Consider the following 11579-nt stretch of genomic DNA (forward strand, 5'->3'; position numbering starts at 1 on the left):
GGAAATGGGGATTTACCGCCCCACTCACCTTGGAATGGGGCGGTAAATCCGCCATCCACCATGGTGTAAACATAGTTTACACCATGGTGGTAAGGGTACGACCCAGGCGGTAACTTACAGCCTGGGTCGTAATGAGGCCCATGGTCTGGACAAACACGTGACAACACTCACTGGACCGGGCATCAAAGTCCAGCATCTCTCCCACTCGTACAATTCTGCCAGTATTAACTCCGCTACGATCGACTCGTGCGGAGTAAGATCTTCCTCCTGAGCTGGTGACCCACCGCCAGTCAACCCAGTCATGGCATAATTGGAGGCACGCTTCACCTTAGCACAGCCCAACGCTTTTGCACTCTTGAGCTGTGCGCACCTCATGTCCAAATGCACTCACACAATCCGTAACATGCTTCCAGTGGGACATACGATGGGCAGCCGTAGTGTGACAATTCGGCCCAACTAGCATATCACGGTTGTGTTCCCGCAAGTAGTCCACAAGGAAGTCCAATTCTTGCATGCAGAAAGGCTTCTTCCTCAACGTGCTGGAGGCCGGAGCTGTGTCTGGGGTCCCAGCCTCTACTGCAGGTGCAACCTTCCTCCTCTTGGACAGTGGTCCGGACCCTGACTGGCAAATGCCACCCTGATCAGTATGGGCAGTGGCACTGGTGGATTGAACCAAGGGAGTGGCAGGTGGAACAAGGATGGAAGCCCTGACTTGCCTCGGTGGCTGCTGGGTACCCCTGACTTGACCCTGCGCAGCAACATCTGCTGTGCTAAGGTCACTGACCGGGACTGTCCTGGATGCTATACTCACAGCTGGGGTGGTGTTGGCTGCATCTGCCCATGCACTTGCCAACACCCGGCTGCTCGGGCAGCAGATGACAATACTGCCCCAGGGACATGTGCCTCAGTCAGGGCAGCCCTGTGTGCACTTACCCTGTGCCTCCTGAACTCCTGGAAATCATCCAGGGACTCTTCAGGTGCAACACAGCATGCGCAGGCCCACCCTGAGCCTGGTTGATGGTGTCCACAGCTGCACCTACAGCTACCACTACCCTTGGGCCCGTGGCAGTCGATGAAACGGACTGTCGGATCACATGGGCGCCAGTGCCAGATGCAAGAGCTGCATCTCCCGTAACCACAGGGGGTGGGGGCATGACTACACCAACATGTGGCACAACATCGTGCCGAAGTGGCTCATCCCTGCCTTTTCCCCCTCTGCAGCCACCGTGGACACCCTGGAGTCCCCCTACTCCCTGGTCATCCCGGCCATGTCCCTGACCACGCCCGCCACATGGAGTATGCCCAGCTGAGGCGCTCCTCACCTTTCGTGGCCTCCCAACCATGGCACAGATGGAGTAGTGCCGGCACAGATCGAGTAGTGCCAATGGGAGGTGTACATGACAATTGTCCTGGGCAATTGGGGTGAAGGGGGTGGGATACAAGATGTTAACAGCACCCTTGTGCACCTGCAAGGCTGTATGTGACCCCAGTGATAAAGTGACGGGTCACACAATGCTCAGGCACCCCAAAACTGTAGTAAAACCGTGCAGGCAACCCCTGGTAGCCCACCTGTGTGGAATTAACCTCCCGCAGTACGCGGTGGCACCCAGGGACACGAAAAACCCATACACGTGGGAAACGCAGGCTACTATGACCTCGAAAACGGGTACGCGATACACAGGGGCACCCGCAGTGGGAAGAATAGCATGCGCGACTCACTGTCAGACTAGCGTGATAAGGAAAAACACGCGTAGCCAATAACCCTGCCAATAGAAGAGATATGTCCTCGATCCACTGTGAAGTTGTGATGGCGCGCGAAACAACCAGAAGTACCAACACAAGTCGGTCTCCACAAAAGGCACGTACAGCGAACTGCTGGCCCCACTCCCCTTTAACCCGTACTGAGGGAAAAGCCTGACCGCATCACGTCACTTACGCGCTTTGGCCCTTTCCTCGAATTACACGCATTAACACGCGGACGTGCTGTTTTTTCACGTGCTGAATCACTATGCACTCGTGATGAGGGGACCGCCCACACGTGTTATGTCACAGATGTGCTTACACGCTGAGGGCCTTTCCTCGAATTACACGCTGACGTGCAGTTTTTTCACGTGCCAAATCACTCCGTATCAAGCTGGCCACACGACAACACACGGAAGACCACGCTCCTGCCCAGAAGGCCATTTTCCTGCCCCCCAGAGCCCTGAGCCAACTCCCACCAGCCATCTGCTGCTGCCTGCCTGCCTGCTGGCCAAGTGCCCTGCTATCTGGTGCCTGCATGTCAGCCATCTGCAGGGGTCCAGTTGCAGTGAGCACCCCTGCTGGAACAGCAGACTCCCGACTACAGTTCCATCACTCCACAGCCCAGCACCAGGACCCAGTTGCCCCCCCACACCTGCCTCGGGGGTTGCCATGTCAGGGCAAACACCATCGGACACCACTGGCAACCCCCAGCCAGAAAGGCAGAGGGCTACCAGCTTCAGTGCGGCAGAAGTTGGTATCCTGGTGGAGCAAGTCCTGGTGCATTATGGTGCCCTCTTCAGAAGACCACGTGCCGAAAATGATGGACGGAAGAGGATCTGGAAGCACATCATGGCTGCCATCAACGTGGAGGGGGTGGCAGCCCGCGACATACGACACGTCCGGAAGCGCTGGGAGGACTTCATGTCCAGGACCCTCAAGAAGTCCCGGTGCCTCTTGGAGACAGCGGATGCAGAGGGGTGCCGGGTCCGCCTTACCGATGACCAGACGAGGGTCCTGGAATGTATACGCCCAGCGCTTCACCACCAGGCCCTTGAGAGGCATACCCGTCCGGAGTCGAGTGGTAAGTGTCCATGTGTACTGATTGGACGCAGTGCATGTTGAGGTGTGCCAGGTGTGTGCAGCTTGGACATATGACTTGAAAGGCCCATGTATGGATGTGCATGTGCAGGGACATGAGCCTGCCGCATGTGAGTCCAGTCATGTGTGAGGCACATCAATGGTGTATGTGTTCAAATGCATGATGCACGAATGCATGTGGGGATGCACACATGTCAGCATTTATGTGTATGTACTATGGCATGGTTGGAGTGTGACACATGGATGCTTATTCCACCTTCATGTACGTGCATGGCATACATGTGTGTGTGTGTGTGTGTTTGACATGTGTGCAAATGTGATACGCCATGGATGCATGTGACACAGACATGTAGGAACCCCATTGGCAGACGTGACATAGTTGCCAATGATTGCACTATGACAGGTGGTGGAGATGTAGAGATGCATGTATGTATGGTGGCATACCCGTGTTGCATGAGACGTCAGCCTAACCATCGGATTTTCATGCTGTTGTATGTGTATGGATGGTGCTGCCTGCTGCAACATTCCTGTTAATTTGCGCATGTGTGTGGGTTCAAATGATATGTGTGTTGGGGAGTGTGATGCCATCCGTGAAGTTTGAGACTGCCACTCATGTGCAACTGTCATGTGTGTATCAGACCATTGTACAGTGCCCTGATGCCTGTGTTCTGTCTCTCCCTGTCTGCAGCGTCGACTGATGGAGCACAGAGGCAGGGATCCCACCGCCAGCCGGGGAGGCAAGGCCCAGCTCCCCTCCCAGGTTGTCATCTCTTCGGGGAGTGAGGAGTCTGGTGCTGCGTCCAAGGAAGGTCCAAGAGGCAGAGGTTGGAGGTGGACTCCTCAGCAGCAGAAGGGGCAGCTGAGCCCGCACAGGGGCCTATGGAGGAAGATGGCACAGAGTCATCCAGGTTGGTGGGGGGTTTCGTTTGAGGAGGAGGCCATGGAAGGCCCATGCACGGGGCCTGGAGGGGGGATTCCACTGGTGCTCGTGGTGCAGTCCAGGGGCAGGGACAGGAGGCAGCACAGGCCGCCGTGGAGGTGCCTGTGTGTAATCCTGTCCCTGATCCTGTGACTGCATCACCTGGCACCAGCAGGGATGCCTTCGTCCAGACCCATTTTCAGGGAGGGGTTGCGTACACAACTACTGGCCTTCCTCTCCCTGCGGACGTGGCAATCCGGGACTGTGTTGAGCCTGTCCTTGCTGGGGTGGTGTTGCGTCAACGTGGTATTCGGGATGACGTGCAGGGTTCTCGTGAGGACAATGCAAGTCATTTCGAATACCTCATTGGCTGCGTCGACCTACTAGGACGGGTCAGCAAGCCTGGGTTCATCCGTGTGCTGGAACTTCTAGCGACCCCCTCCTCAACTGCACCCCCTATGCGCCAGTCATCCTCCGTGCCATCTTCCTGCCCAAGTATCACCTGGGCACCCTGTGGAGCTGTCCCTGACCCAGCAGCCAGGCTGGTGGAGGACACATCCCTGCCACAGTCGGGAGTCGGAGGTCCAGCAGGGGTGGCCACCCCAACAACTGGGCCCCAGCAGGAGGAGGACGTGCAGGCATCGACAGGCAGGGCACATGCACAGCAGCAGCAGGCTCATGGTGGGAGCGAAGATGGCTCGGGGCCATCAACTTCACAGGGGCAGGCATCGGCCGGAGGGCAGGAGGACCCTGGATTGGGAGTGTCTTCCGTGTGGAAGAGGTTGGGCCAGCGGATAGATGGGCAGCGGCGGCGGGCGGAAGAGGCACGGCTCACTATGGTCAGGGTGGAGAACTCCATGCGCAGGGCATTGAGGCGGGCTGAGTGCCTCGAGGCAACTCGCAGGAAGTTTGAGGACGCCATGGCTGTATCCCTGCGAGACCTCGAGGCCAGGGAAGAGGCCCGCCTCCAGGACGTTGAAGAGGAGTTCGGTGATGCCCTGGCCTGGAACATCAAAGAGTGAGCCATAGGACTTGCCCGCCGCCATTGTACATAGTTCATTAGTGTTAGGTTTCCTTTGTTTTATATTTTATTTTGGAATAAATGGACATTGCTCCACTTCATGTATATAGTTTTTTCTTCATAGGACATTTTTGTGGGTTTCATTTGCTTTGTGGATCATGGACCCTTAGGACTTGGATTGTAGATGGTTGTAGACTTGTACAGACGTTCTTTTTCAATTTTCCCATGGATCAATGGTTTACTTTTATTAAAATTATTTATTTCTTATTGACATTGGCAATGGACCACTTTTTTCATTCAACATGACGTTTATTTGTTTTCCATTGGATTACCATATTTTGCTTATATCTGTCATTGTATATTGATTTTTAAGTTTGATTTCTTCTATGTTACTTCATTATGTTTTTAATCAATTCTAACTTCATGATTGGTATTCTATCATTGGTTTTGTGCATGTCTCAATGAACATTGCCTCAGTCATGTGTTGCCACTGTGTGGCTCCGTTGTGCATTTATGCATGGGCATGGTGGTTCTTTTGAGACTGTCATGGCATGGGTTATTTGGGAGTGGGCACAGTGGATGTTTGCGTGCTTGGACTGGGGGGCAGGAGGGGATTTTGGTTGGCATTAGGGACATGGGTCTGTTTACTCATGACATGTTGTCTGGTCGGCCATGCGTTGGGGCCTGCTGGCAGATGCCCGTCACTGGTGGGTGGGCGGGGGACATGAGTCGGGGCTGCATCAATGCACAACGGAGCCACACAGTGGCAACACATGAGGCACTCAGCCCGCATCAATGCCCTGAGTATGGAGTTCTGCGCCCTGACTCGAGGCACTCAGCCCGCATCAATGCCCTGAGTATGGAGTTCTGCGCCCTGACCATAGTAAGCCGTGTCTCTTCCGCCCGCCGCCGCTCTGCATCTATCCGCTAGCCCAACCGCAGCCACACTAAATGACACTCCCAACCCAGGGTCCTCCTGCCCTCTGGCCGATGCCTGCCCCTGTGATGTAGATGGCCCTGAGCCATAATGCCTCCCACGCTGAGCCTGCCGCTGCCTCCGACGCAACTGCCTCTGCCACCACAACGACATACGGGATGATGGAATCCACCAGCGCCATCGTGCACGTGCCCTGCCCGATGATGCCGGCACATCGTCCATCCTCTGGGGTCCAGTTGGTGGGGTGTCCACCCCTGTTGGACCTCCGACTCCAGACTGTAGCAGGGATGGGATCTCCACCAGGCTGGATGCGTTGATTGGGGCAGATCCACAGGGGGCCCTGGTGGCATCTGACCCGGAATACGGCACGGAGAACGACTGGCGTATAGTGTGCACAGAGGAGGAGAGGGCCGCAAGACTGGCCAACACATGGAGGAAACCCCCGACCATGGACCCTCCCAACTGGGCCATGTTGGCATACACCACTTCGTGATGACGTGCGTGGTCCCCCCAGGAAGCACGCAAGTCATCACGAATGTCACATGTGCGCAACGTGACACCAATCAGGGTGGACTCCATCCGCTCACGGGTCCCCTCGTCCGCAGGTAGAGGAGTACCAGATGACGTGGACCTCCCCCCTACCTGCGGACAGGCCTGGGACGGGGCATTCCTGCTGGTGCATGGTGATGCAGTTACAGTGTCAGTGACAGAGACACGCATGGGCACCTCCGCGGCGACCTGTGCTGTCTCCTGCCCCTGCCCCTGGACTGCACCACTTGCACCAGTGGTACCACCCCCACCGGGCCCCATGTGCAGCTCTGTAGCGGCCTCCTCCTCCTCTATACCCACCACAAACCTGGATGGTTCTGCACTGTCTTCGGCCATTGCAAGCCCCTGTGGGAGCTCATCCACCCCTTCCGCTGCAGCCGTAGTGGTAGATGCGGCACCAGTCCCCTCGCTCCCGGGTGATGGTATTTCCTGGCAGGGTGACTGGGCCTTGCGTCACCGGTGGAGGCATCCCTGCCGCTTTCCTCCAAAGCGCCGTCTCCGCCCTCTTCTTCACTCGACGCTGTGTAAAGGGAGACATTGAACACAAGCATCAGGGTACTGAACTATAGTCCCCTAGACACAAAGCAATAGCACATGAGTGGCACTGTCAAACGTCACTTCCATCATGTCCCTCCAGAACACATGGGTCAGTGCAGGCAACACACATGCAGGAACAGGCATGGCACATGCAACATACATTGCCATCCATGTCCAAGGCACCATAGTTGCATCCAATGGTGGGCTAATTCTCACATGCACCATGGGTCATGCATTTGGCACGGTATACCCCCAGACACAGTGGATATAAGGATGACTAGGCTGTATCAGTGAATGGACACATCGTCACGGACATGTGTCATGCATCCATGGCGCACACACTACTCAGACACACGGACATGTACATCATGCATGTCCATGACAGCAGCACACATATCTCACACCACAAACATGTCAAAGTACAGACACAGGCATGCATACATGTGTGCGTTCCGCATGCTGCTCCGCATGATGCATTGTAACACATACACCATTGATGTGCCTCACACATGACTGGACTCACATGCTGCAGGCTCATGTCCCTGCACATACACATCCATACATGGGCCTTTCAAGACATATGTCCAAGCTGCACACACCTGGCACACCTCAGCATGCACTGCGTCCAATCAGTACACATGGACACTTACCGTTCGACTCCGGACGGGTATGCCTCTCAAGGACCTGGAGGTGAAGCGCTGGGCGTATATGTTCCAGGACCCTCAGCTGGTCGTTGGTAAGGTGGACCCGGCACCCCTCTGCATCCGCTGCCTCCAAGAGGCACCGGGCCTTCCTGAGGGTCCTGGACCTGAAGTCCTCCCAGCGCTTCCGGACGTGTCATATGTCACGGGCTGCCACCCCCTCCACGTTGATGGCAGCCACAATGTCCTTCCAGATCCTCTTCCGTCCATCATTGTCGGTGCGTGGTCTTCCGAAGAGGGCATCATAATGCCCCAGAACTTTCTCCACCAGGATACCAACTTCCTTTTGACTGAATCTGGTAGCCCTCTGCCTCTCTGGCTGGGGGTTGCCACTGGTGCCGGAAGGTGTTGTGTCGGACATGGCAACCCCTGAGGCAGGTGTGGGTGGGCAACTGGGTCCTGGGGCTGGGCTGTGTAGTGAGGGTACTTCAGTCAGGTATCTTCTGTTCCAGCAGGGGTAGTCACTGCAACTGGACCACTGCTGATGGCAGATGTGCAGGCACCAAATGGCAGGGCACGGTGGCAGCAGGCAGGCAGCAGCAGATGGATCGTGGGAGGCTGCTCGTGGTCTGGGGGGCAGTAATTCGGCCTTCTGGGCAGGAGCGTGGTCTTCCATGTGTTGTCACGTGGCCAGCTTGATACGGAGTGATTTGGCACGTGAAAAAACAGCACGTCAGCGTGTAATGCGAGGAAAGGCCCTTAGCGTGTAAGCGCGTCTGTGACGTAACACGCGCGGGCTTTTCCCTCGCCACAGGTTGAAGGTCCCATGTGTGTTTCCATCGCTCTGTACGTGCTCTTCGTGGGATGCGGTACGTGTATTCCGGGGATGCACATGAACTTTTCCACACGTTTTCGCTGGCGCAAGCGGGGTACGTGTATAATGTTTCAGCCATTATTTTTTACTTTGACATCATACTGATCCCAGCAGTATCCAAACATAAAAAAGCCCATAAACTTATACTGGATTGCACATTAACTATTATATTTTTAACAGTTGATTGCATTAAATACACTTATTTGATTCAACTGTGTGACAGAAGCAACAGTGAAGGTATATATTTCGAAGAAAGGATCGTTGCCACTCCAGAGTTGGGCTCACCAAAAGAAATTAGAAAAAAAACTAGACTCCAATGCGGAAAAAGCCATATTGACGACAGAAATGGGCTCACCGGATCTACTACAAATGCATGAGCAGGTGTTCAAGGAGGATGTAGGTTGCTTAAGTGGATTCACACATCGAATAAGGATGCAGGAGGGATCCAAAGCAGTTACACAAAAGATGCGCAATATCCCAGTTTCCATGACGGATGAGGTGAAAGCAGAGCGTAAGAAATTGGATTGTATTCGGAGGGGTGCGCGGGGAGTTTTACATGCGATTTCGCTGGCACAACCGGGGTACGTGTATTCCGAGGGGTGAGCGGGGAGTTTTACACGCGTTTTTGTGGTTGGGGGCTCTATGCTGGTCCACTGACCTTTGCGCCATGTACTGAATTTGTGCAAAGTTTTTAGCGCACAGGGCGGGGTTGGGGGCGTAACTGGCGCTGCTGCAGGGTCGCTGCGCCACTCTGTGCCACGGCTGCTTATCGATGTATAAATTTATGAATACGTTGTACGCCTAAATGGGTTTTGGCACATGCGGCTGGCGCAGACTGCCGCACGCGCACTCTGTGCGCCAGCCGCGTCTGCCACTTGTGCACCGAATTCTATGAATTACCCCCAAAGTGTATTTTTAGAACAATGTACTGAAAAGAGGTGACAATGTCATACCTCCTGAAGTTATAAGACAACGTTTGATTGAGATGGGACACAAAGGTTATCAAGGGATAGTGAAGACGAAGAGGAGGATAATGAACGACTGCTGGGGGGCTGTTGTTGATATATAGATAGAAAGAACAGTGGGGAATTGTGTCCTTTGTAAAAACAGTGACAACGTGTGTTTGTGGGGATGCTCAAAAGCCAATGAACCTCACAGATATCCCAGGGAAGCCATGGGAGAAACTGATTAGTAGTTATAGACCTTTTGATTCCGTCTCTCCGTCTGCTGAGGCCCTACAAGGTATCATTGATTTGGCCAAACATCTACATATACGTGAGCACCAGAACGAAAGTAAAAGCAAGTGGTGCCTTAACATACAAGCCAACATTTTGAAGCACCTCGGAGGTAGATTTTGTCAAGGAAATCGGGAAAAATGAATTTTCCCACAGGCTTGTATTGGGGTTAAAATTGTTTTAGGTGGGAGAAGGGGAAAATATCAAGATTTTTAATAGTAAAATCGGGAGTCTCCCTTCTAAATCAGGAGGGGTGGCATGTATGCCTTAACAATGTGAAATAGTTTTAGGTTGGGTTGGGGGAAGCAACAAAATGAGGAGGAGATTTGAAAATAAGAGATTTAAAAAATATGAATGATACATTATGAACTGAAGACAATAACATTTTATTTTAGTGTATTAGGTCTCTCGTGGCAACACCTACTGTCCACTGTGTTTTGGAACAGAATCTGAATGCACTGTCACCACTCATAATTGCCAGTTTTAGATTTTGGCCAAAACCCGAGAGATGTACAGGGAGCAACACCTCTGACAAAAGGCCTTAACACTCTTCTAATGTATTTGGGGCAGTTCTGGTCTCCTTTAGTTCATCGATAAGGAGGATTGAAGTGTGTTTCAGCCGCCCTCAAGAGGGCAGTGTCTCACCATTTTGTTAAAATCTCTTGGCACAATTTTAAGATTCAGTAAAAGATACCTTGCCGACTAAACGAGATTGATAGCACAGCGATAAAAAGTATGTGGGGAATCTGGACAATGGCTGGCTCAAGGACAGGAGCGAGATGTGTTCACATTGTGAAATCAACTCACTTTAAGGCCTTAATTGCTGCACGTGCAGCGGGGGTTGCTTTATTATAAAATGTAAATAATAATAAAAAGGAAAGGCTTGGGTGGGGGGGGACTCTGTTGGATAAATAGGGTTACGTATTACAAGGGGACGTCTTTATAACATATTATTGAAGTACCAGAGACCAGGGCACACCTGCCCTGCGCTCAAAAAACATGCCCTAGTACTCCCCCCAACATCCATTCATCTACCTTGAGATAAAAGCTATGAAAATGTTCATTGACAATAAGGGTAGAAGATTGGAGAAAAAAAAACTACTTGGCAGCGGTGGGATTCGAACCCACGCCTCCGAAGAGACTGGAAAGAGACTGGAGCCTTAATCCAGCGCCTTAGACCGCTCGGCCACGCTACCGGCTGCTGTCTCCCCCAGTCTAAATCCTCTATAGAAAATCATAGAAAAAACGTCTGCCGACTTGTTGCTTTTGGTGTTTCTTTCATGCAAATAATTACCCAGAATCTATCACATTCTAGTAAGCCAACTAGACGTTGTGCCCCGTTAGCAAAGAAAAAAATGTCAGGATTTTAAAAACGAATCGGTTGGGTCGAATACACTTTTTTGCTGGTGTGCTGGCATTGTATAGGAAATTCGTAAGGGGGGGTCACTGTAGGGAAATCGGTCAGTGGAAGAGTGTGAAAAAAAATTGAAAGTTCGGAAACGGTACGTTGGTTGAAAGTTTAAAATCCAAACGGGCATTCAAAAAAAAAAAAAACCTTGGCAGCGGTGGGATTCGAACCCACGCCTCCAGAGAGACTGGAGCCTAAATCCAGCGCCTTAGACCGCTCGGCCACGCTACCAGCTGTCTAAATTAGTATCACATGTTATAGTAGTACCTGACAATCATGAGGGGAACTGAGTGGAGATTTAGAGTTTGATCAAAGCAGAATGTTACAGCCATTATTTTTTACTTTGACATCATCATACTGATCCCTGCAGTATCCAAACATAAAAAAGCCCATAAACTTATACTGGATTGCACATTTAACTATTATATTTGTAACAGTTGATTGCATTAAATACAATTATTTGATTCAACTGTGTGACAGAAGCAACAGTGAAGGTATATATTTCGAAGAAAGGATCGTTGCCACTCCAGAGTTGGGCTCACCAAAAGAAATTAGAAAAAAAACTAGACTCCAATGCGGAAAAAGCCATATTGACGACAGAAATGGGCTCACCGGAT

General features: G+C 52.4%; 1 non-coding gene across 1 annotated transcript; it reads right to left on the reverse strand.

Annotated features, from left to right (window-relative positions):
- Positions 1 to 11111: 11111 nt before the first annotated feature.
- Positions 11112 to 11193, reverse strand: TRNAL-UAG (transfer RNA leucine (anticodon UAG)). Its single transcript has one exon. It is a non-coding gene; the product is annotated as a tRNA-Leu (tRNA).
- Between the last annotated feature and the right edge of the window lie 386 nt (positions 11194 to 11579).

This window comes from Ambystoma mexicanum, chromosome 1p, assembly GCF_040938575.1.
Source record: "Ambystoma mexicanum isolate Mex_15411 chromosome 1p, UKY_AmexF1_1, whole genome shotgun sequence".
NCBI lineage: Eukaryota > Metazoa > Chordata > Amphibia > Caudata > Ambystomatidae > Ambystoma > Ambystoma mexicanum.